General features: G+C 34.8%; 1 protein-coding gene across 1 annotated transcript in view; it reads left to right on the top strand.

Moving 5' to 3' along the window:
* The first annotated feature begins 2,974 nt into the window (after positions 1 to 2,974).
* Positions 2,975 to 25,806, top strand: part of LOC113051063 (disks large-associated protein 4-like) — a 77,658-nt gene continuing 54,826 nt past the window's right edge. Inside the window, exon 1 of the mRNA XM_026214677.1 lies at positions 2,975 to 3,171. The gene's annotated coding sequence lies outside the window, so the exon portion shown is untranslated. The remainder of the gene's footprint in view (positions 3,172 to 25,806) is intronic.

Below are 25,806 nucleotides of genomic sequence, written 5' to 3'. Positions count from 1 at the left end.
TTGGTGTGTGTGTGCGTGTGCGTGCGCGTGTGTGTGTGTGTGTGTGCGTGCATGCGTGTGCGTGCATGTGCATGCGTGTGTGTGTGTGTGTGTGTGTGCGTGTGTGTGCGTGCGTGCATGTTTAAGTGTGAGCAAAAGATAGATTATTGGACGTAGAGCAACAGATCACCACTCACCTCATGCTATTATGTTCCATAGTTTCAGCTTTTCTGCTTTCCAAGGCTGCATTTATTTGATCAAAATACAGTAAAAAAAATAAAATAAATTGAGAAATATTATTACAAATTCAAAATTTAATTTTCTACATGAATATATTGTTAAAATATAATGTATTCCTATAATGAAACGCTGAATTTCGGCTTCATACTCCAGTCTTTAGTCACATGATACATCAGAAATAATGCTTTTCTGATTATTAGCAATGTTGAAAACAATTGTGCTGACGAATATTTTTGTGGAAACGTTGATAATTATTTCCTTTGATGAATAGAGTAGAATTTTTGTAAAACAGAAATCTTCCACTATAAATGTCTTTACTGTCACTTTTGATCCGTTTAATGAATCGCTAAATAAACATATGAATTATTCACTGTATTTCTTTATCATTAGCGGTAGTGTATATAATCTGAACAGTAGCCCAATGTCCATCACTCTAATAATCGCCTTCAGCAAAAAAGAGATGCGTAGTTTAAGCTATTACGTAAATGCATTCATATATGAGAAGTTTCAGGTCACTTCAGGATAATCCAGACTAGACTGAAAGTTTGAGGGCAGTTTGGGTAAGAGTGTGGTTCAGGACAGAGCTGGCATTTGGATTTAATGTGTGTGAGGTGGGATCAAACGGAAAGGTTCGGATTGAATCTCGCTTCATCCCATTAGCTTCTGCAGAAAATGGAGTTTAAAGGATAAGTATGCAAAAATGTACCGCTTGTTAGACTTTTAATCCGAAGCAACTAGCTGTAGACTGCAGTGTCAGATGCCTGTTGGCAGTTCGGGGCTAAACGCTTCTCCGAAATCCTTCATGATGATAGAAGAGCAGCAGACATACATGTGTTCAGTCTCACTAATCTTTAATCTCTCCATTTACAGCAAATGTCCTTAACTGGATCATTTGATGGTATGTTACATATACAGTGGAGATCAAAATTAGAGAACAACCAACAATTTCCTACATTTCGAGGTCACAGCTTTATTTATTTTTACTTTTGAGGAAGTGACATTATAACAGAAAAGTGGCATCCTTTTAGAGCACAAACGTCTGTAAGCATGTTAAATGGATTTGATTAATTCTGGGATGTTTTGCGATGTTTGTATTTTGATAAAACCTTCATCCTTTTTGATCAAAAAATTGAATTACACATAATTTGCTAATATTACCAATAATTGTGGTAATAGCATTTCAAAAGATGCTTAAAATGTGATGGTAACTTTCGCACTTTATAAATGTCTTCATTTTTTTATTGTAATTTTAATTTATAATTGATAAGTTAACATCTCTGGGCGTAACCAGAGCATAAACTACTCTTTTTACTTTGGTTGCAGAGTAGAATTGTATCACAATACGAATATGAAATCTAACATGACACTTAATGATGGAAAGAGTATCATGTTAGTGGTACATGTCTGCAATATTCCAGGATCTCTGGAAAGAAATTGATATAGTTGTTCAGATTTGTTTGTGCACTTAATTCAGGCATCTACTTTAACCCAGTTCACTCTGATATAACAACTGCATCTGGATGCATCAAGCATCTGAATCACTTCAAAAGAGTCAAATGCTTCAGTCACCGCCTCAGATCACAGCTGACATATTATTCCCAACATCTCCTCCCAGAAGACTTCAGCATATGTGTCACATGCTTCTGCTGGTAAATAAAGACGAAACTGTTTTTTTTCTTTTTTTGTCTTGTTCCACTCCATTCTAGACCTGAAGAAGAGACTGTTAAATATACAGAACAAACTATTATCAATATGTTAAGTGAGTCTGTCAAAAAGAGTGCGTGCATGGTCTTCTGTCCCATGTGTAACAGTTTAATTCAAGCTTGACATGTACTAACATTAAAATGCTCCAGCTTCTGTCCTATAATAGAGTCCCTCCTGTTCTTTCTGCCATGGATTTGTTATTGTTTCAGTATTAGGTTTGGAACACATTGAAGATCATTTTTGCCCAGAACCAAGAAAAGAACAGACCATGTTATTGACATGTAAAAGTGGCCGGTTAAGAGTTTTTAATTTTATGTGCCATTGAGAGGCAAGTTTAGAAATATGTCAGAATGAAGAGTCTTTTCTTTTTTTTTTTCTTTTTTTTTAGGAAATATAATATTTTACTTTTTCAAAACATCTTTTGCATTCCACTGAAGAGCGAAAATTTTAAGATGACAACACATTTAGCTTTTTGAGACAAATATGCAATTAAAAAGTCTATTATTAGCAAGCTTTTGAAGATGAAAAAAGAATAAAGATAAAAAAGTAGTTTTTTTGGTAACACTAAAATAAGGTTCATTGATTAACGTTGCTTAACTACTTACATTAACGTGAACTAAGCATGAACAATACTTCTACAGCATTTATTAATCTTAGTTCATGTTAGTTTCAACATTTAATAATGCATTATTAAAATCAAAAGTTATGCTTGTTGACGTTAGCTAATGAAATGTGAATTAATATGAACTAACAATGAACGACTTATTAAAAAGATTAATACATGTATTGTTCATTGTTTGTTCACTTATTGTAAATAAATGTACTTATTGTAAAGTGTTACCGATTTTATTACTCATGTTTTATTTATTTGCTAAACGTCTGAACTGAATGAATGGGGTCGCTGTCCGTGGTGCTGATCTCGATCGCGCGCGCTCTCTCTCGCTCTTTCTCTCGCTCTCTCTCTCGCTCTTTCTCTCTCTCTCTCTCTCTCTCCCTCTCACACACACACACTCTCACACACGCACACCTCTCCCTCTCAGTGTTTGTGTTGCTTTCCTCGCGGATGAATCTCGCAGTGATGGAGCTCAGAGTGGCTTGTTTTCGCGCTCGCCGGAGATAAAGTGATTTTAAGGAGAAATGCGGCGTGTTTGCTGTGCTGCTGATCTCACACAGACCTGAGCTCACACCGAGGCGAAGAGCGGCGTTGGGAAGTTTAATGTTTCTCAAGAGCGACGGACACCATCTGAGGTAAAAGTCCTCGATCTGCTGAACCTTCTAGTCTCAGATCAGACGCTGACGACAGAACATCAGTCTGTGCATTTTGATTCAAGATGTGTGTCAGTATGTGTGTTTTGCTGTTGTTTTATAAGTATGCATATGTGTTTCTGTCTGATTAGCCGGAACACAGTGTGAGGGCTTGGGCTGTGCCTCAAAACCTAGTGAGCTGACTACATAGAAGGCGTTTTTGGGCATCATAGGTCTCTTTTTCGAGTAGAAACGCTCATTGGGTTTTGAAACACAGCCATGAGGTTATTAGTCATGTAGTTGATGCATTTTAGCTAATAAGCACTTAGTGAAGGGAAATTAGTTCCTAAATGGCCACTGTCTGTCAGTCTTATCTTATATATACCCAGGTTTAAACACAGGCCCAGAGTAGTCAAAACTGCGTTTATTAAAGTGATAATTGTTGGTTTTGCTCTAGTTTTGAATGGCTTTCCAGTGTGCGGTAGACTTGGGTTTTATTAAATAACAAAAATGACTGTTTAAGAAGGCTAGCCACATTAATTCATATTGTGTATCTGCTGGAGGGTCACGGATGTTGATTGTAAAGCCGGTTTGAGGCTGAAAGCTGGTTTCAGATGCTCTCCTGACCTCTAGCTGGAACATTTCCATAACGAGGTCGAGAACAATTTCAGTAGAAACCAGAATAAAATGTCTGCATTGCTAAAAAGCGCTGTGTGGATACAGATATGTGCAGTTTTAACACTGACGTGTCGCTTCCTATGAATAGGGTGCAAAAATAGAGTGTGATATTGTCAGAAGTGTTGTTTAGCCATCGCAGGAGGTCAATATAAGCATTATTTTGCATGTTTTTCAGCAACTACTTGCTAATGTCTGCCTTTTGGAAAAAACAGAATTTGTTTCTACATCTGTCTTGCTATTCTGTGTTATGTGAAAAAGTATCATCAGATGTGATTGATAATAGGTTGATTCTTACCGCTTCACTTTCTGCAAAATACTTATTATTATTTTTTATTTTTTGTCTATGCATGACTTGAAAGTTTGTCAAGTTTTATAAATGAACACTGTGTTGCATAACAAGTTTTAACATCTTCAAAAATACATCAGATCTGCTCAGATTGATGCGTTAGCTCTCATTTGTTGAGTTTTTATCTAGTGCAGTGCGTGTCATCTGTAGTGCTCTCTATAACAGACTGATGGCTTGGAAAAGGCACACTTACATGCACTGTTTTAGCAGCTCACAGAAGACCTAGGTATCTTGGCTTTATACTGCACTGCGTATGATTGTTGCTTAATACCTCATCTTATGCTTTTTTAGTAATACTACTGTTTTAATCTGAGTAATATTGGAACCATATTATATTATTAGCTATTAAAGTTAGGTTCTTTTGCAGGGACACTTGCAAATACATGCACGTTCATGTTCATTTTATTGTCATTCAGCCCAGTTATGGGAGAATGAAGTTATGTTTCTCTGCAGGTTCTGGCACTGATTCAGTATTAACGTTGACAACAATATATAGAAAGATCATTTTGTGTATAAGCAGTGAAAAAAGACAATAATACAAAAGTTTAGACAATACACAATATACACAGAACACAAGACATGTTGTAGAGCACGATGAGATGCATGTTCAGTCTACAAACTTTCTTCACATTGTCTGATCCATGTTTCTTAATATTATCTCTTTGTTTTTGATTTTATTTTTTTAACTCCACTGACAAAAGCTGAGTATCCTGACGTGATTGTTCTCAAAATGTGAATGAAAAGAGGAATCCTAGGCATCTTTTCTACAACATAGTGCAATGCATTTTTGTCTATCATAGATGATAGACAAAAATGCAGATTCCTAACTGAAATGGAGGCTCTTATGTGACATATTTGGAGCGTAAATGTGTGTCATACATAGTATCTCACATAAAGCAAACAGGAAACTGGATGCACAATTGATTTTAACAGAGTTATGATGATATGAAGTTATAAAGATAATGCTGCAACACTCTAAAAACTCTACACACAAATATTAAGTAATATAGTCTGTTTCAATTAATTGAAATAATCATATTTATATATTTCCAATAATTATATTAAAATGCATTCTGTGTTTGCCTTCTCCGTAAAAGATGCATTCAGTGCTGCATTAGATTTGGTTCTCTACATGTTTTAAAACAAACCAGACCAAATAGAGAAATGTAGAAATGCATTAGTGTATTCACTTTAGTGCACAAGATCTGTTGCATGATCTAAACTCAGTACAAAATGCTCAAATTTGTTGTACTTTGTCTTAAAGTATATCCTCAATCTACTGTGGACTCCAAGTTGTACATTTATATTAGTGATTGACTCTTGCTTTCTTTAGAAACCTCCAAACAATCTTAACAACCGATAGCCCTCAAACAGCAGTGAAGTTTCAATCTTATCTCAGTCTCCCGCTGTGAACGTGTTTCTCTTGAATGGGCCGAAGTCAGTCCATCATGGCGAGTCAATAAGGAAGCGAGGGCCAACAGCCACAGCAAAGGCCATGAATGGACTGCTAATCATTGGCAGATCAATAGCCTTTTCAATAGCGCTTGCTCATATTTAAACAGGGCTCGGGCTGAGAGCTCTCTCTGTGTGCGCTCGCTGCTGAATGTGACACAATGCTCACGTCTCGCAGTAACAGCTGTGTCTTTATGCCACCAAATTAACATTCATTCAAGCAGCACTATTTCAGTAAGTGTGTGTGTGTGGATGCTTTTTTATTGGCCTGAATAAGCCCCACCTAACTGCTTTAGTGACCTCAATATGCTCTTGTGCTAAAAAAGAAAAGAGAGAAGCTGAACTGGAGGCGATTGATGTCTTGTGGCATGATAGCTTAAGAGTCAAAGCTGCACGTCACTAAAGAATGTTCTCCAATCAGCGATGAGCTTCACTTTAGCAATGATAAACATGGTTTTGGGTAAATCATTTGGGACACAAATAAACTGACTTTTGCATGAGTTTCTTTAGAATGGCAAAATAAATATATATAAATAATTTGTATTGCTGCAGTGTTGTTTATGATTAAAAACAAAGTATGTTTGCAATGCATTCAGTGGAAAAGCTTAATTCAGGATTATTATAAATGCATAGAATAATTTTAAGCATGCATGCATTAAAATACTATAATGTTTAATATGGAGTCAATAAGTTTTTTTAAGAAAACTCTTCTGTTCACCAACACTGTAAAAAATCTAATGAGCTATTTACTTAAAAAAAATATGGTAACATTATTACACGTAATAATTATGAGTAGTTTTTCAGGCTTGATATTTTTAATGGAATCTACCTGAATAAATCATGTGAAATCTCCTAAATTAATTAATCTATGACACAATAAATTTAATATAATTAGGGAAATGTGCTCATTTATTTTAGGTTTATTCTCAAAAGTCTGTGATTTTAAATGGGGTCTGTTTGTATTTTGTTATTTTATACATTTATAAGACAGCCAATCAACTCAAATAGGAAAATACTTGAGAAATACTGGAAAGTACTTCACTAGCACTAGCAAGGCTACTGCTCATTAAACAAGGTATAATATCTTAGAAGAGTAGTATCCATAACCATAAGCTCTACTCTTCTGCACAGTGGTAACGATTGCACTGTGCAATGGAAACTTCAATGTAAGAGAAACTCTTACAAATGTCAAACGTACTTGAACATTAAACATTAATAGATGCCTCCCTTCACTCAAAAACATAAAGTAGCATTTAATTTCAAAATGTACTCTGCATATCCAGCCATATGCAAAGCATGCTGGGAACTAACAATCACCTCTAAAATAAATTTGCAAAATTGAGCTAATTCACTTAAAATAAATAGGCAGCCTTCTTTCCTTAATTATTATAGTTTAATCAGTTCCCCAATTCAAGCACCAAAACTGCTTAAGTCTCCTTAAAAAAAATTAGGAAAAGGCATCTCTTGGTTTTCTTAGTAAAAAGTCCTCATTACTTTCTATACAACACTGAATCACAATTTCTTTAATGAAATCTACACATTATTTTTATTTATCACCTTAATTTTTTTAATGAAAATAACGAGACCCACAATTCATTTTTTACAGTGAAGGTTTCATTTATTTAATAAAGAAAACAGTAAAATTGTGAAATATTATTGCAATTTGAATGAACCATTTTCTATGTAAATATATTTTAAAATATCATTCAGCATCATTCCTCCAGTCTTCAGTGTCACATGATCTTCAGAAATCATGAAAATATGAAACATTTCTGATTATTATCAATGTTGAAAACTGTTGTGCTGAAATTTATATTTCAGGATTCTTTGACAGTAAAAAGTTCAAAAGAACAGCATTTATCTGAAATTGAAATATGTTAAATAACTTTATCTTATCTGACATTTTTAAGTAATTTAATGCATTCTTGCTGAATTAAAGTATTAATTTCTTTAAAAAAAATCTTAGTATATATTACTAATCATATCATAACTACTACTAATAGTATTCATCTATAAATAATATATAAATAAATAATATCTAATATAATATATGTTGTAACATATACAGTAAATTACTTTTAAATAATGTGATTGGAAATAATAGAATTGGATGAAAGCTGATGTTGTTTCAGTGGGCAGCTGTCTCTTTAGGCTTTAGGCAGTGAGGAGCTCAGAGACGTCAGTAAAGCAGCTTTGTGTTTTTGTTTTCAAGAGTCACGTCATTAAATCCATCAGCGGAGAAGACTTTCACTACATTAATTCCTAAATGTCACTGTGCTCTCTGATGTGTCACTCAAACCCCAGAGAAAACGCTGTCCTCAAGCTATTTCAGATTTCAAATGACCTTCTAAATCCCAGCAGTGATTTTTATATAAAACAAATCACAGCTCTGATGGTTCTAACCTACATACGGGAGGACAAATAGGTCTAATTGGCCATGAAAGAGAGTGAAGGACGTGTCTTTGGGACTATAACACTATCTGGGCAGAAGCGGCCTGCTGATGAAGCACAGCGTCGCTGGCCTCTACATTATTCATGCACTTCCTTGTATTGAATATCTGCAGAAATGGAGACGAGTGTTTGGTTCTGGAGATCTGCTGCATGATTTCCATGTGTTGCATCAATCGGGAGGAAAAAGAGATGCAAAAAATGAGTAGAAACTCTGTGTTCTGTTCTCTTTATGACACAATCTTCCTTGTGAGAGAGAGAGCGTGATCTCTAGATGAGAAACTAGAGAGAAGAACAATAGCACTGAAAGATGCTTCGCCATGGTGAAATTTGCTTAAAGTCAACATGAAATCAAAACTGAACCATTTTCTTAATGCACATTTCTGGTCAGACTCCTGTGGAAGCCTGTTCTGCTGTGGGATTAAAAAAAAAAAAAAAAAAAAAAAAAAAAGCAACTTTTTTCTTGCAGTTCTGAGCTATCTCAGAATTCAGAATTGAGAGTTTTACTATGAACCTGCAATTAATAGTTTATAACTTGAATGTCAGAATTGCGAAATGTACTGAATTAAAAGGCAATTGCTAATTTCTTCTCACAATTCTAAGTTTATATCTCAATTCAGAGAAAAATGTAAGAATTTTGAGATATACTATAAACTTACAATTATGAATTTATCACAAGAAAATTGAGATATGAAAACTCAGTTTTAAGAAATAAGTCAGAATTGTGAGATGTACTGAAATAAAAAGTAATCGCAAATTTTATCTCGCAATTTAGAGGAAAAAGTCAGAATAGTGAGATATATCCTAATATAAACTTACAATTATGAATTTATAACTTACAATTGAGATATAAAAAAGAAAAAAGTCAGAATTGTGAGATGTGCTGAGATGAGATGAGTTAAAAAATTTACTTTTTCATCTTACAATTCTGACTTTTTTCTTGCTATCCTGAATTTGTCTTGTCATTGCAAAATGTACTGAAATAAAAGTTAACTGCGAATTTTATATCTAACAATTCTGAGATATACAGTAAACTCTCCAGTTATGAATTTATAATTTGCAAATAAGAGACAAAAACTCGCAATTATAAGAATAAATGTCACAATTGCTATATATAAACGTAGAATTGCAAGAAAAAAAAAAATCAAAATTACCTCTATTTATTTTGCCTATGCATATTTAAATATTTATTTATTTATCATCATGTGGTGGAAACCATTTTCCATATTGCACATTATTCAAAGAAAAAAAGTTTGTTCCCATTATGACTGATGTCACTTAGCCCCAAAATAATGTTATTCATAACTATTTACTCACTGCTTTTGCATCATGCATCTTCAAATGCATCACATTATGGAAGTAATGGGTTGTTTCCTGTTGGCTTTTAGCTCAGAAATCACTGCGCATGTCCTGTCATATAGTGCCTCATCGCGCAAAGGCAAAGTACTCAAAGTACATACTGTAGTGACACATGGTGAAATACGGTGATTCTGACCTTTCTATACAGCCGTATGTCAAGCAGGAATATATACTAGATAGACAGAAGCCAGCATATGAGCAGGAAAAGAGAAAAGAAACTGAAAAAAGAGAGAAAAGAGAAAATAGCACGCTCTATTCATTTAGCTGCGGTACCCTTTTGGGCTGTCGGCTGTATTGTCAAAAGTGTGAATAATTGAAGCTGTGAAAATGTCAAGCAGGCTGTCCTGAAAGCCCCGAGCTGTTTGTCTTTCTCAAATTAGCACTGAATGAAAAATCACACTTTTGAAGAAGGTAGAGGGAGAGAGGGGCTCGGTTTGGTAAATACATAATTTAGTTGCAAGCTTCAAAAGTTGATTCGGCTGTGATTCTGATGCTTGATGCTTCGGTACAGCTCAGATCCGTTCAGTAGCTCGGCTGTTGTTTTACAGTGAAGTTGTTCTTATCGCATCTGCTGCAGCTGCTGCATGGTTTGTGATCAGAAACATACACCTATATAATACTGTTAATTCATAATCAAGTTAATTAATGGACTATAAAGTCCACAAAATGCACCTAAATCACATCCGCTGTTCAGATATCCGTTTCGTAGTCTACATCCTGCTCTGCATAATCACTCAAAAAAATGAGCATTTACATTAATGTATATATGATGCATACTGTATATACTGTTCAAGAGTTTAAGGTCTTTCTTTTTTTTTCTTTTCTTTTTTTTACAGTCTCTTCTGCTCACCAAGTCTGTCTGTATTTTATCAAGAATACAGTAAAGACTGTAATGTTGTGAAATATTATTATAATTTGAAATAAGTTTTCTTTGTGAATATACTGTAAAATTATATTTATTCCTGTGAATTTTCAGCATCATTCCTCCAGTCTTCAGTGTCACATGATCTTCAGAAAATCATTCTAATATGATGATTTAATGCTCAAGAAACATTTCTGACTATTATCAATGTTGAAAACAGTTGTGGTGCACAATATTTTTGTGGAAACTGCGATATGTTTTATATTTCAGGATTCTTTAATGAACAGAAAGCTCAAAAGAACGGCATTTAAAATAATGCTATGAAAATGCTATCATAATGCAAATATATATATATATATATATATATATATATATATATATATATATATATATATACATACATATATATATATATATATATATATATATATATATATATACATACATATATATATATATATTTATAAAAATGTATTTCTTGAAACATGATCATATTTTCTTATTTCATTAAGGTATTTACAGGTGAAGTGTGTCATATATGCCAAATTTAATTGCAATAATAACAACTGTTATTAAACATGTTTCCCAAACATCTTTCATTGGTTGGACGAACAGATAGTCACGCCCCCAAACTCACGCCATTGGTTGAGCTAATGTTGCAGTATCAGGTGGCTTAAAGCAGCAGATCAGTGTTTTGAAATCATCAAAGTGTTACAGTCTGTGTTGCATTGTATGTTTGTGAATTTGGAGGCGGAGCTATCAAGATAGGGGTGTGAGTCTTTTGGGTACGTTGGAGGCGGAGCTATCAAGATAGGGGTGTGAGTCTTTTGGGTACGGGTGTGTGTTTTTGGCCGTTTCATATATCAACAGCGTTTCTCAGAAATTACTTACGGTACCTTTCATTTTCACTAAAATTCTGCAGTATTAATATTTCAATTAAAATAAATATTTTTATATAAAGATCCTTCTGATCTGCATCATGTTCAGACTTTTTTCTCGCAATTCTGAAAATTAAACAATTAATAAGAATTGTGAGAGATAAACCCAGACTTCAGATTTTATCTCACAATTTTAAGTCACATGTATTACTTTACATTATTATTATTATTATTATTATTATTATTATTATTATTATTATTATTATTATTATTATTATTATTATTAAAAACTAAAGCCATATAAAAATTTTAATATAATAAACAAACAACAAATACATTCTAAAATACTATTCTAAAACTAAAAATGAATATAAACTTCATATCAGGCAATCACACAATTTCTAAAACTTTAAGTGAAATTAAAATGAAAATAATAAATAAATAAATAAATAATTCAAAGTATTACAAAAAGTAATAAGAGTATCTCAGTGATACTAAAATATATCAGAATTGCAAGGAAAAACTTTGGTATAAAAAAATGTACAATTACTTACTTTTATTTGTAATTTTTTATCCGATGGTGGGAAACAAGCTTCCGTAGATATTTGTTGTTATTGTGCAGAAGAATGCTGGTTTTAGAAAAAGTAGTATCCAGGAAATTACTTTGGAAAATTAGTTTGGAATTTGTGGATGTGAGTGTTTAATTAAAAACCAAACTGCTTTGATAAATTACCTTGAACTGCATCAATATCCATGTACATCCCCAGCCTAAAATAATGCACTCTGAGCGAGAACATACTACTGACAGTGCGTCTGTATTTGGAAATACTGCCATGTTTGAAAATTGTGTCTTGCTGCATACTGTGTTTGCATGTAAGTGTTAGATCTTTACTTAAAAATGAATTTCTATTTCACTTTTGTTCACTTTTTAAAACGGCTCTGGCATTTGGCATCACATTTCCTGTCACATATTTCCTTCAAATCACAATAAAACTGGGTAATATTAGCTCAAAAAGCATGCATGGATGTATAATTCAGTAATCCGCTAAATTTTTGTGCCATCTGGACATGTTTGGCGTACTGTTTTCAGTGTAGTGTTATTTGAGATGCTCTAATCCTGGTTGCACATATTATAATGGCATGCTAATTGGGATGCAGCCTGACTACTTCAGGCATTTAATTAAACTGAACACCAAATTGGCGGAGTCAAACATCCTGCTCTCCTGTGCCTAATCTTAATAAGTGCTATTTATTCTGTACCTTTTCAGATGGAGTGATATTATCTAAAATGCATCCTGAGAGTGAATTGGTAAACTACAACTCTCTCTAACTCTCTCTCTCTCTCTCGCTCTCTCTCTCTCATTGTTTTTCATACAATGAGAGTCAGTGGGGTCCAATATTGTTTGAATTAGAGCTGTCACAATATAAGATTTTTCACTACATGAAAATGCACTATAAATGCACTATAAATGTACTATAAATGTACTATAAATGTACATGGTGTATGGCATCTCCACAGTGTGACAGGCATTCATGTTTTCCCGTGTTAAAGTTTTAGTGTGTGCACTAACACAAACTTTTCAAGGGAAAATCTTCCCTTTGTAAAAATTTTCGGCTAAAAGCAATGAAGGTGCCACGAGGCCTGGAGCTACAAATGAATCTTTCAGAATCTCGTCCGCCCTCAAGCAAGAAAGACACAGTATGAAACCGAGGAGACACAAGACGTGACGAGGAAAACAGAATGAGAGAGATGGAGGTGTATTTTTATCGGTTTGACCGTGACCACGGCTCACATCTGAGCTACAGAGAAAACACTTACAAACTAACTGAAGAAGCTCTGAACAAATGCTTCATCCGGAAGATCATCTCATTTGTACTTGACAAACATAAATGTCCCAACTGACTACAGAATGGATTGAGCCACATGAACCATATCTGGTTAACATGGAACAGTGTTCACCGTTTCACCTCCATTATGTGATACATTTTTCATCGGGTTGCCACCCGTCCCTTAAAATACAGAATCGCCCCGTATTTGATAATAAAATAGCACATCCCGTTTTGAATCAATACGGGATGGGGTTTGTCCCGTATTTTCGGAGTTGTCTTCAGTGCAGCATCTCATGCAGATCATCCCACCGGCATTCTGTGAAGACTCGTCCTATTCTGCCCCTGATTGGGTAATACTCGCTGCCATCGGTGGATTGATTGGTTTGTTTCAGGTTCATCGCCAATCAGAGTAAGAGGAGGGCGGGTCTCTTGGCAGAGAGTCGATTTGAAAGAATGGCGGAGGCTGCTCCAGATAATCCCCCGCGTCCAGCGCTGAAACGAAAGCGGACGCAAAAGTACTGATGAAAGTGGGAGGAATCAAATACTTGGCTGGAAAGTGTCAGCGGAAATGAGTATCAAGCACAATTTGTCAGCGAGTGTTTTCTGTCTCGCACGGTGGCTTGTCAGATGTGCGACAGCATGCCTCGGGAGAACAACATTCATACACTTTACAATAAAGTAAATTTATTAAACATTAGTGTATTAACTAACATGAACTAACAATTTGTAAGTAATACATTTGTTACAGCATTTATTAATCTTTGTTAATGTTAGTTAATAGAAATAAAAATGTTCATTGTTTGTTCATATTAGTTCAGTGCATTAACTAATATTAACAATATTTTAATAAAGTATTATTAAATGTGGAAATTAACATGAACAAAGATTACCAATTGCTGTATAAGTGCAGATCATTATTAGTTAATGTTAATTAATGTAGTTAACTTATGAACCTTATTTTAAAGTGTTAGCGATTTGTTTACTACGATTAAGGTGTACAGTCAGACACATAAGCATTATTTTAATAAGAGATAAGAGAAATATATTTAATAATAAAAATATAGTGCCTAAGTGAAGCAAATAAACAACTTAACTAATTAAAATGATTGCATTCTTCAATAGGTTACTGTAGAATTAACAATAGACTATATAAAATAGCTGATCTTACAAATAATAACATGACTGTAGAAATGTTTGTAGATCGATTATTTATCATGTGGTTTCACTGCTTGGATGGTGTAACTGTCTGCAAACAATGAAAAATATTTTATCCAAATCTGTGTTCACACCACCTTAACAAAGGCGTCCCTTATTTTTCTGTATTGAAGGTGGCAACCCTAATTTCTCAGTGAAACAGGATATTCAATAAGAATACATTCATCTTATCCTTCATGATTTTATTAAACAGTGACTTGGTGCGGTTGTTGAAAAATAACTCTTTGGTGCTCCTTGGTCATTAGGTTTTGGCACTTGCTATGTGAACACACACACAATCACGGTTTCTACTTATAATGTTCACGGTCAAAAATGACTGTATTGGAAATGAATGGAAAGCGTATTTCATCTAGTGGAAACGTTTGGTACTGCCCCAAACAAAATGTTGCTGAAATTTTTTTTTTAGTTCGGATTATTTTACCGACTCAGACTTTTGAGTTTCGTTCAGCAAAATGAACTAATCTTTTTTCGAGTCATTTCGTTCATTTTAGCAAAATGTAATTAAAATGTTACGTGTTACTTCCCCAACACATCTCGTACTTAAGCAAACGTTGATCACACTGCAAACAATACAAAACTAAAATGCTGTAAGATACAGAAAAGATTTATTAATTCTTTACCTGGGTCTTCAGTCTGTGATTAGCTCACCTCATCTCTTATCTGACAAGTCTTCGGGTTCAAGTCATTCCTTAATGACGTGACAGACCCATACGCTAAACCAATGCAGTTCGAGCCAGAAAGAGAATTGATTAGTTCATCTCATGAGTCTTTCGGGTCGAGTCGTTCCTTAATCACGAGATGGACCAATACGCTAGCTCTGACGTTTCTGTCACTGTGTTTTTGTTACTGTTTCTTAAGGATCTGTGGTGTGTTATTATTTTATAAATAAATAAAACCCTGTTATAAATAAAATATTGATGAATTTGTCTTCATGACTGTCTATCGGTAAATAAACACTAGGCTATATAATAATATAATAATCCAAGCCTACAATACAAAGTATTTATAGCCTAGTTTGTTAATTTTTAATCCAATTTTGAGTTTGCTGGCTCAATACTGTATTGCTTTAACGTATGGGTATGTCACATATTAAGGAACGAGTCAAAAACCCGATAGACCCGAACTATGAACTAATCAATTCTCTTTCTGGCTTGAATGCATTGACTGTCACAGGTGAATTAGTACTAGCAGAACATAACCTAGAGAATATTGTGCATGCCCTGATCATCCCCCGAGACGACTAGTTCTTCCCGAGTCACATTAAAGGTTCGGTCAAAATTAACGAATCGTTCAAGAATGACACATCACCACTTCATTAGTGCATGTTTTTACAGTCCTGATTTCAGTTGATGCCTGTATGTTGGTGTAAGTTGAAACAGACGTGCTTGCGGTGGAATGTCGAAACTTATGAGAATGAATGAGGAAAACTCCCGCAGCGAGTAGATCAGTGTACAGTCGATGAAAAGCGCTTCTAGATCGGGACAGCACATCTTCTTTAACACCGTTAAATCTGTTCACCACCTTTCGTTGATGTAGAAGCATGTTCCACCACCATGTGAATTTGAAAATAGCATTTATTTTTTAACTTTCACATTTCATTTTCATTTCATCATAAAATCCACCCAAAAAAAAAAGTTAAACTAAACAAAAAAAAAAATGTAACTTTGGGAACAATGTGCACTGATGAATCGTGTTCATTTAGATCAGGAACATTTTATTAAGTAAGTAAACAGGATCACTCTTGACACTTGAATTGAATTGCCTCTTTATTAAATCACTTTTAATCTCCTTTCACTGCAATCCAGAAGAAACACACTGAATGTCTTTGTTCAGAGTTGTTCCTGGTTCACAGGGAACATCTTTTCCAATTTTTCTGTGCTAATTGTCTGTCTCCCTAATCCTTTTCATTTCATTCTAATTCTCTTTGTTTCTCTTTTAACTTTTACGCTTAACGATGGAGCTGTACGCCACCTGTGAACCATCAGAAACACAACATTGGCAAGACACAATCAGCTGATTGGCTTATTTATGTTTACACATTGGCTTTGTTTATTTTATTCTTATTAAATTATGCAGAAGCTCCGCTTTTGGCCAGATGTACAATGCCTAATCAAAAGCAAGACATGACATTACTCAATTATAATGCAAATGAACAGATATAAATCAAATCACAGACTTGCTAGTCCTGACTGTTTGAAACGGTATCAAAATGATCAGTGTCTTTCCAAAGAATTTTTTCTTTTCCATGCACAAATATCATCTTTTTATATTCAAATGTAATTAGTTTTTATGTGAGAACCTGTGTTTTTTGTAATGAGCATTCAATCTCAAGGCGGGCTTTTTTTAGTGTGTTTGTTTCTGTATGTGTGTAAACTGATGTATTGGTAGACCTTCACATTGGTGAGGCTTCTGCGGTGCTCGTGGCTCTAATAAATCAATCGCAGATTCTGCCTTCTACCAGCACATCGCTGTCAATATAAATAGTATGTTTTGCATGATTTCTGTAGCTGCTTGCTCTTCAGTTGTCATGCATGGATGGATGGAGAGAGAGAGAAATGAACAGAATGAAAGAAACAGACAACAGAAGGCAGAGATAGAGAGGTCAGAACAGCCAGGCTTTGGTTATACAAGAGCATGAGATAGACGAACAGATGAAAAGTGAGTAGAAAGAGGATATACATGTCTATGCAAGTGTTTTTATTTGGACATTGAAAATATTTCACAAATGAAATATCAGTAATATAACTGTGCCGTTTATTATGAAATCATTCATGACTCACTGTGGGTCAAATATGTCTGAAAGAGACTGAGTTGTTCACTAGAGGACTGCTTTGGATTGATTCAGTCCGAGTTGTGAATGAATCATTCAGGTTGGTTTCTGAAAAAGTTCATTTGATTCCGACTCAAAAGAATTAGTTGTTTGCCAAGTGAACGTCACTAATATAACTGTGCTACTCATTACGAATCAGCTCACTGCAAATCGCACAGTCGATCATGACTCATCGTGACTCAAATATATCTGACAGAGTCACATCTTGAACACATCAATTGAATATCACTGATATAAGCAACCTGCTCATTGTGAATCAGTCAATCGATCATGACTCACTTTACTGATTAAAATATGTCTGAAAGAGACTGCCTGATTTGTGACTGAATCATTGTAAACCAATTCAGCTGATTCACTGAATCAACTAATATAGCTGTGCTGCATATAATGGTTGTTATTGGTAGTTTTAGTTTAGGAATGGTATTTATGTTATTACCTCACTGGGGCTGAACATGTTTGTAATGTGTAAATTAGGATGGTCATGCTTTTTATGTATATTCATCTGTCAGAATTAGCTGTTTTTGTGCTTTTAGACTAGAAGTTTTGAAAGTTACAGTGTGTCAACTCTTTTGATTTCTCTTTTGAAGGTTTGATTTCTCATGAAATTAACTCTTTCCAAATTTTGTGAACTGCTGCTCCATTGGATTGCATCTTTTCAATTTTGTTTACATCAGGTCGGGTCTCTGTTGAACCCTGCAGGCCTCCGTACAGAAGGTTTCACTTGTAATTGTCTAAGGACTTTAAAATCATCTGGTTCTAGCCGTTCTGTGCGCTGGCGAGTCTAGGACACAGAGTCTAATTCCTGAGAGGCTCGGCCCTCCTTTGGGAGCATATTAAAAGCAGTACATTAAAGTTTGATGACTTCAATTCACTTCTCTCGCCGTGCGACTTGACAAATCAGGCCAATTACGCAGAGATTGGGGACATCTTCAATTGGACGGCTTTGAGTTTTTTTCACATGTGCTGCTACATCAAGGCTACTCGTGATTCCCAAGCACAAATTAAATCTGTGTACTGTCAATTACAATTATGGGGGTATTCGAAACAAAATAATTCACCAGAAAATACATGGGTAGTTGATTTTCATGCACAAATCTGCAGCAGAACCAAACGTATAATTGTTTGAAATGGTTTGGGATGCTTTTACCAGAGTGATCCATTAATTATATTGTGAAATATTTGAATATAATAAATTAAAAATATTCATACTATTTTCAATATCAAGTATTTGTTTATCAATTTTGCAATATATTTTAAATGTCATTATATCTGTGATGCAAAGCTGTAGAAAATGTGTTAAAAATGTGATGCATTTAATTATTTCAGGTTTCATTGATGAATAAAAAGTTCAAAAGAACAGCATTTACTTGAAATAGATAGAACGCTATAATTGTCTTTACTGTCAATACTCATAAATGTATTGCATCCACTGTGATTTAAAAGTACTAATATCTTAAAAAAATATTTATCCTTACTGAAAACAATCTGACTTTAATCTCACAATGCTGCAACTTTATTTCTCATATTTTGACTTTCATCAAAATTGTATGACTTGTCATATTGTAACTAAATTAGGAGAGCTATGTTGTTATTTTCAGATGTTCTAAATGTCCCCCATGGACGGTGAATAATTTATGTGCAGTTTGTTTGTTCTGCTCTCTTTTGGTATGTGTTTCTGTTGTGTGTAGTAATGGATTCATGCTCACATGGTATGTTCATTTATTACAGTCTGTGTGTGTTTGTGTCCTTTTTTTGTGGACTTATTAAAGACATTCTGTGTCTCCATTAGCTTCTCAAGGTTAAGAGAAAGCCCAATGGGATAAATGAGCTGCTAGTTTGGAAGTTCAGGTGCCATCATGAATAGAGTTAATCTGTGAACGTGTTTTTTTTTTCCAGCCGTTGATGAAACCATTCAAAAGTGATTTGATTTGAGCTGAATGAAGCTTATTAAGCAAAAGCATTAATATTGACAAGAAAAGTGAGATTTGTTGGTTGATGTTTAATGCAGTCATGTGTGTGACCGTGTGTGAGTGTTTCCTGAGAGCTGTTTACTAGGGGTGTAACGATTCAAAATTCAAAAATTCAAAATTGCCCTTAGGAAAAAAATATTTATTACAAATTATTGATTATTGTCCAGCAGTGTATTAGATTTCTTACAGCTAATTAAAAGTAATAAAAAAAAGAAGATAATTCCTTGTAAAAAAAAAAAAAAAAATATATATATATATATATAATTATGATAATACATAGGCTACATACATAAAATTATTGTATTTTACATTTCTGTCACTTCTGAAATGATGGCTACGCCCCTGGTGTGAGAAAATGTTAGCTGATACATGATACTTTTAAAGCTTTTTTTTATTATTTATCTTGGCTTCAATCATTAAACTAGCATTTAACAAGGGACAAAAGTTTTTTTTTTCCTAACCTATGGTTCTCTAACCATAAATGCTACTGTAATTTGCCCCCTGACTAAGCATTTAAAGAATTTAGGGGAAACATTTAAATAATCCTGTGAATGCACTTAAAGAATACAGAATCAAATCTAATCTAATTTTATTGTGAATTGAATCGAATTGAATCATTCTAAACTGGCAAGAATCGTTCTGAATCGAATCGAAAACCTATGAATCGAATTGAATCACTGCCTTCCCAAAGATTCCCAGTCCTACTGTTTACCTCAGATGACCCGTCTATGAAACGATCAGGTATATTAATCCATTTTCATTTGTCTGGAACAGCTGTAATCTCTGAGCGTCACAGGTGCTCACGGGTCAATGTATTCATGTCTGTGTGCTGCTGTAATGACACACGCATGTGTGTGTGTGTGTGTGTGTGTGTGTGTGTGTGCGATCTGAGCAGGTCAAGAGCTGCTCTAGTTTTCCTCTCTTCTTCCACATCAGCATTTGTATGGAATATCTGCGGTATGTCAGCATTACAAATGAAAAGATTCCTTCGAGAAGATAGGAAAGAGCTGCTTGCTTTGTTTTGAACTCTTGATATTTAGAGTATCATATGAAGTTTATATGTGTTTCCTTTTGGTTTGTTCATGATTGGGAGATGATATGTCCTCATAACCATTTACTGGCAGAATTTCCCATAGATTTCATAATGATTTTATTATTATTATTATTATTACAATCACCCAAAAGACAGTTCAGTTCATTATCATTTATGTACGTTTTATATTTATTTTTCATTCCTGCTCTGTTCTGATTAAAGGATTTGATCTGGAGGGATAGAAATGAAAATACATGATTATAGTGTTTCTATTGTTTATAAATGTTTGGTTTTAGCAGTATGTAAAATGGGGCTTATATAACAATGCAATATATGCAGTTTTGACCTAATGCAACTTGTGCAACTTATGTGGAAAATACTTTAATGAAATATAATTAGTTATTTTCTTAATGCATTTTAATGTAGACTAAGTCATTGATGACTGTACATACATTAAATGACACTACTGCTTTAACCCGTCTCATGCACATACACAAACACAAGCATGAGTAAATCCCATGAGTGTAAATAAGAGTGGGTGAAGCGTGGATTCATTCATGTGTTTGAGAGAGGAACAGGGCCAGGACACCAAACACCAGTTTGATCTTTCTGTTTGCCTGCAGGGCCACACGCTCGTGTGTAATACTCTTAATGACCGTCTGAGAGCATCTGGTGTGGGATGTTTCTGAATAAATGTGTGTGTGTGTGTGTGTGTGTGTGAGAGAGAGAGAGAGAGAGAGAGAGACTGGAGATGAGGGGAAGTGTGTTGATTTTTGCAGTCAAGAGATTTCTGGCTTTAAAATCAATATGAAACCTAAATTGACTTAATTCATGTTTCTGGTCTTATTGTGAATGATTCATCAGCACGGGAAATGTTTGCTTTCATGATTTTTCTTCTTATATTTGTATCCCTAGAAACAACCTGCAGAACAACAGCTTTTGTTTATTTCAAATTGAATATCCAGTCTTGCTCAGAAATATGGCACAATTGATGTAAAATATCTTTTGTATTCGGTTTCATGTCATGTTGAAAGAAATCACATCTGAAATATTTTTCCCAATAAGAAGGGGAAAAAATGTGTATGTGTGTGTGCATGCGTATATATATGTATATATATATATATATATATATATATATATATATATATATATATATATAGGGGTACATAACCATTCATAGGTTTAAATGCCTTTTTCAGCAAGGATGAATAAAATTGATCAAAAGTGACAGGAAAGGCTCATATGTTGTTACGAATGATTTCATTTTTATTCATTAAAGCATCTTGAAAAACCAAATGTATCACACTTTCCACAAACATCCAAGGCAGTGCAGCTGTTTTCAACATTGATAATAATCAGCAGCAAATCAGCATATCAGATTAAATTACATTTAACAATATATTCCCATAGAAAACATTTTAAAATTTTAATAATACTTCACAATTTTACTGTATTTTTTATCAAATAAATGCAGCATTTGGGAGCAGAAGAGGCGTCTTGTAAAAACATGAAATAATCTCATCAACCCAAAACAGATGAATTTATATAAGTTCCTGAATAAGACCAGGAACATCCACTAACAAAGTAATTGGGTTTTGATTTTATTGTGATCTTAATGCATATTTATTTGAATTGATTTCTCTAGGGTTTTATTCAAGTAAATGTTTCATGTATAAATATCGCTGAATTCAAAATTGTAGTCTTCGAATCCGACTTCATGTTTGCTGTGAATCAGCCTTTGACTTGCTTTGATTTGAATGCAGACGCAGATATTGGACCATTTGTAGTCTTGAGAGCGAGGAAGCTTAAAATAGGCCCAAGTGTGGAGCTTGACCTAATTGTTGTTGCCGCAGCTGTCACTTGAAAGAGAGAGAGAGACTCTGAGAGAGAGAGAGAGAGAGAGAGAGAGAGAGAGAGAAGAGCAGTCAGGCTGAAAGGGAGAGAGAGACGAAGAGAGAAAGAAAGACTGATGCTCAATAGGACCCTGATGACCACTGAATGAACTGTCAACGATAAAAGACCACCGTAACACACAATGGCCACGGTGCCTTGGGCAGAAATAGACCTAACTTGATCGAATCTCTTCTCCCTCTCTGAGGACCGAGCAGCATATTTGGGAGGTTAATTCAATAATGTCTCTGAGGTGGGCAGTGAATTTATAAACTAGAGTCACACTGCAACATTATTCCCTGTTTCACATGATAAAAGAACATCTAATCTGTGCTAACTATATGCTTCTGTTCATTTGTGAAATGAACATTACTTGGATGCATTCACTTCTGCTTACCTGAAAATGATTCTCAATGTTTTTTTGCATTATATTATATTAAATTACAGCCATTTTTTTTACTTTGCAGCTTTTATTACATTATGAGAAATGAGAAAGTCACATGATGAACCAAAGCTCACCACAAATAGATGTTATACGAGCTGAGAAGGGCAATACTTAAATATAGAAGGTGCACAGCGTCATTCACACAAAACACTAAACACCATCGCGGTGACACACATGATACTGAAATAATGCAATAAACATTAATTTAACAACATTAGGGGCCCTATTTTAACGATCTGAAACGCAAGTGTCAAAGCGCGAAGCGCAGGTAACTTTGTGGGCGGGTCTCGGCGCTGTTGCTATTTTCCCGGCGGGATAAATGGCTCTTGCGCCCGGCGCAAATCTAAAATGGGTTGGTCTGAAGTAGCTTCATTATTCATAGGTGTGGTTTGGGCGTAACGTGAAATAAACCAATCAGAACTTCATCCAACATTCCCTTTAAAAGCAGGTGCGCAAGTTCCATTACGGATTGCTATTATTATGGCGTATTTACCAGGCGCACGCCAGGAGCGGTTCACAGCCGAGGAGACTGATGTTCTTGTAAGAGCAGTGAAAGACAGAGAAGTTGTGTTGTATGGGGATGGGAGAAACCCACCCAAAATAGCGTCGGTTAAACAGGCGTGGGAGGAAATAGCCACAATTGTTTCATCGATTTTTTTTTCCTGGTTCTTGACGGACAAATCAATTTGTCAGATGTCCTTATATACATATATGACCTCAAACAGGTCTGATCCTTAATTACTACAATTAGCCTGAATAATTTGTAAGCTAGATTTATGCCTATTTTTTCACATCTTCGTGGCACACCACAATGATTTCCGTCATCTCATGTGTTAATATTTTTTTTAAGTGTAACAGTTTATGATTTGCAAAAATAACTGTTGCATCTGTGTAGATTACATGAGCAAAGTGTATGCGCGTTGTGCACGCTATACATTATGGTCAAGCTTGCGCCCTTAAAATAGCATAATGAACAACGCGCAACGCGCCACTGACTTTAGACTAGGTTTTTTCTGGTCAGTGGCGCAATTGTTTAATGGAACAGCAAAATAGCACCAGGGATTGTTTGCGCCGGAACACGCCTCCTTTTTTGCGCTGAACCGCCCAGGGAGCGCAAGTTCATTCACTAGTTTAGCGACGTGCTTCTGTGGAGGGAAAAGCGCGCTTTGCGCGGGTGCAAAATAGGAATGACACATGCGTCGTGTACAAAGTCAATTGCGCTGGGTGCAAGATAGGGCCCTTGATGTAAGATTAAACCCTATGTACATAGAAAAAATCGATAAGAAAAAAACATGTTGTTTTAACAAAGAAATCATCAAATATGATGTGTCATGCAGGGAATTCTGTGAGTGTTAGTTTACGGTTGGTCACTGTAAATACAATGACCTTTTCCCTTTTATTTACATTTAAAAAATGACATTAAATATATTTACTGTAAAATGACATTAAATATAATTGCATTTATTCACTGACTATAGAATGGCTAACTGTTAACCATTTAACAGGTTTTTACTGTAGCATTTTTACTGTTAAAATCACTATTTTTTTACATTGCACTGAGACTGAAAAGCATCACTTTTAGACAGAGAACAGAAAAATGCCTGTTTTTTTAGTTTAACCAGCAGTTGCTGTGCTAATGACTGTAACAGCGTGTCATTGTGGTTAAAAACACTCGTCCAGATTCCCGTCATCTCCTGACGCAGCTCAGACACGTTTAAGGGGATGTTTCCTAGGGCTCTTAAAGGGGCAGGTTTAACAGCTTTTCCCTTTAATCCTGCTTTAATCCTGCCTGTAGGCTCAATAAATCTCCTCAGACATAAATCTTTTTATAGACTTACAGAACAACTTAGTTATGCTTTGCTTTACTGTTACTGTACTCACAGCTGCTGTTGCAGGTCAACTAGATTAAACATATTTCTCCAAGCACAGATCATGTTTTGCATAAACTGTATTACAGATTATTCGGATTTAGAAGAGACTGTCTGATTGACATGTGCACTGATATTGTGATATGCTTAATGTGATACTCAGAAAAAAGTGTGCTGAAGGATATTTTGATTACTTGCTACTAAGTTTCTCAAACTCTTCGCTTGAATCCTTCCGAGATTTTAGAAATTTTTAATTTTGTCAAAAAAAAAAAAAAAAAAACTGAAATTGTATTTTCTTAAATCAGTCGTTGTCATCCATTAAAAGTGTAGAGCTATCAAATGAATGTGAATAGCAGCACAGAGAAATATTTGAGTTCATGCTGAGATATCTGACTTTAGTTTGCAGACTTATGGAAATGTAGAGCCCAGTTTTAAAGATGTTGCTGAGATCTCTTCTGAAACTCAGATGCATGTGAGATTTTGGGGGTGTTTTTCCCAGAAATAAAATCTGAGAAGCAGGAGACTTGAGCTAACGTCTGTTTTGTGAATTTTCTTTCCTATACTAGAAATTAGGTCTTCTGTGAAGATTTATTTAAGAACCCTTGTTTTTGTGCCAAATAATTTAATGCTATAGTCATATATAGTTCTTGTCCCCTTAAGTAGCTTCAGTGTATTTTTGTTAGTAGACTGTATTGGAGCAAACTATGCTGTTTTACCTTTACAAACTAGAGTTTTGTGGTCGCTGCCCCACACACACACACACACACACACACACACATTTGTGAAGATGATGACCCAGATCTGGTCTCTGCACTGACCCAGAGCTGAAGGGGTTTATTAATTAGTGCTATATCCTTGTGCTCCCACGTACAGCTTATTGTATGCAAATACTGTACGCAGTGTGCTTGAGGTGAGCTTTCATTTCTGCTTTGATGAATGAGGCTACGTGAGGAGACAGTTGAGACATTGTAATTTCCTAAAAGACTGGGAATTTCTGCACTGCATTTCTTCAGTGCACTTTTTACTGTACTGTTTCCAACAGTGCAATGCATTTGACTTGAGCTTTCATTTCATGTCACAGTTTGACTTTTGATCTCTTTCTTGACTCATCATTTGATCTGCCTGCCAAGACATATTTGCACAAAATTGGATTAAAAATCCAATTAAATTATTTAATTTCCAAAATGATAACTGGATGCCACTTGCTGAATAACACATGCAACATTGTGAGGTCATATTTTATGGTTGAGATTTATTGTTAAAGCAATAGAAGATATATCATGGCGTATGAATGTTTCAGCAAAGGCATGCCAATATAAATCACTAGATACAGTATTGGTGGTTATTTTACAAATGTTACGATTATTCTGTATTTAAACCAATTGAACATCCATTAAGACCATTCGCGCTGTTAATAACATGAGATTTGATGGATCTGTGGAGTCATGACCGCTGTATATTTACAGTCTGATTTCATAATGTTCATGACTGTTGTTAAATGAATGACTGTGCTGAGGGGTTAATTGCACACTGC

Source organism: Carassius auratus, chromosome 31, assembly GCF_003368295.1.
Source record: "Carassius auratus strain Wakin chromosome 31, ASM336829v1, whole genome shotgun sequence".
NCBI lineage: Eukaryota > Metazoa > Chordata > Actinopteri > Cypriniformes > Cyprinidae > Carassius > Carassius auratus.
The sequence above is the reverse complement of the archived record's forward strand: the minus strand, read 5'-3'. Positions and strand labels throughout refer to the sequence as shown.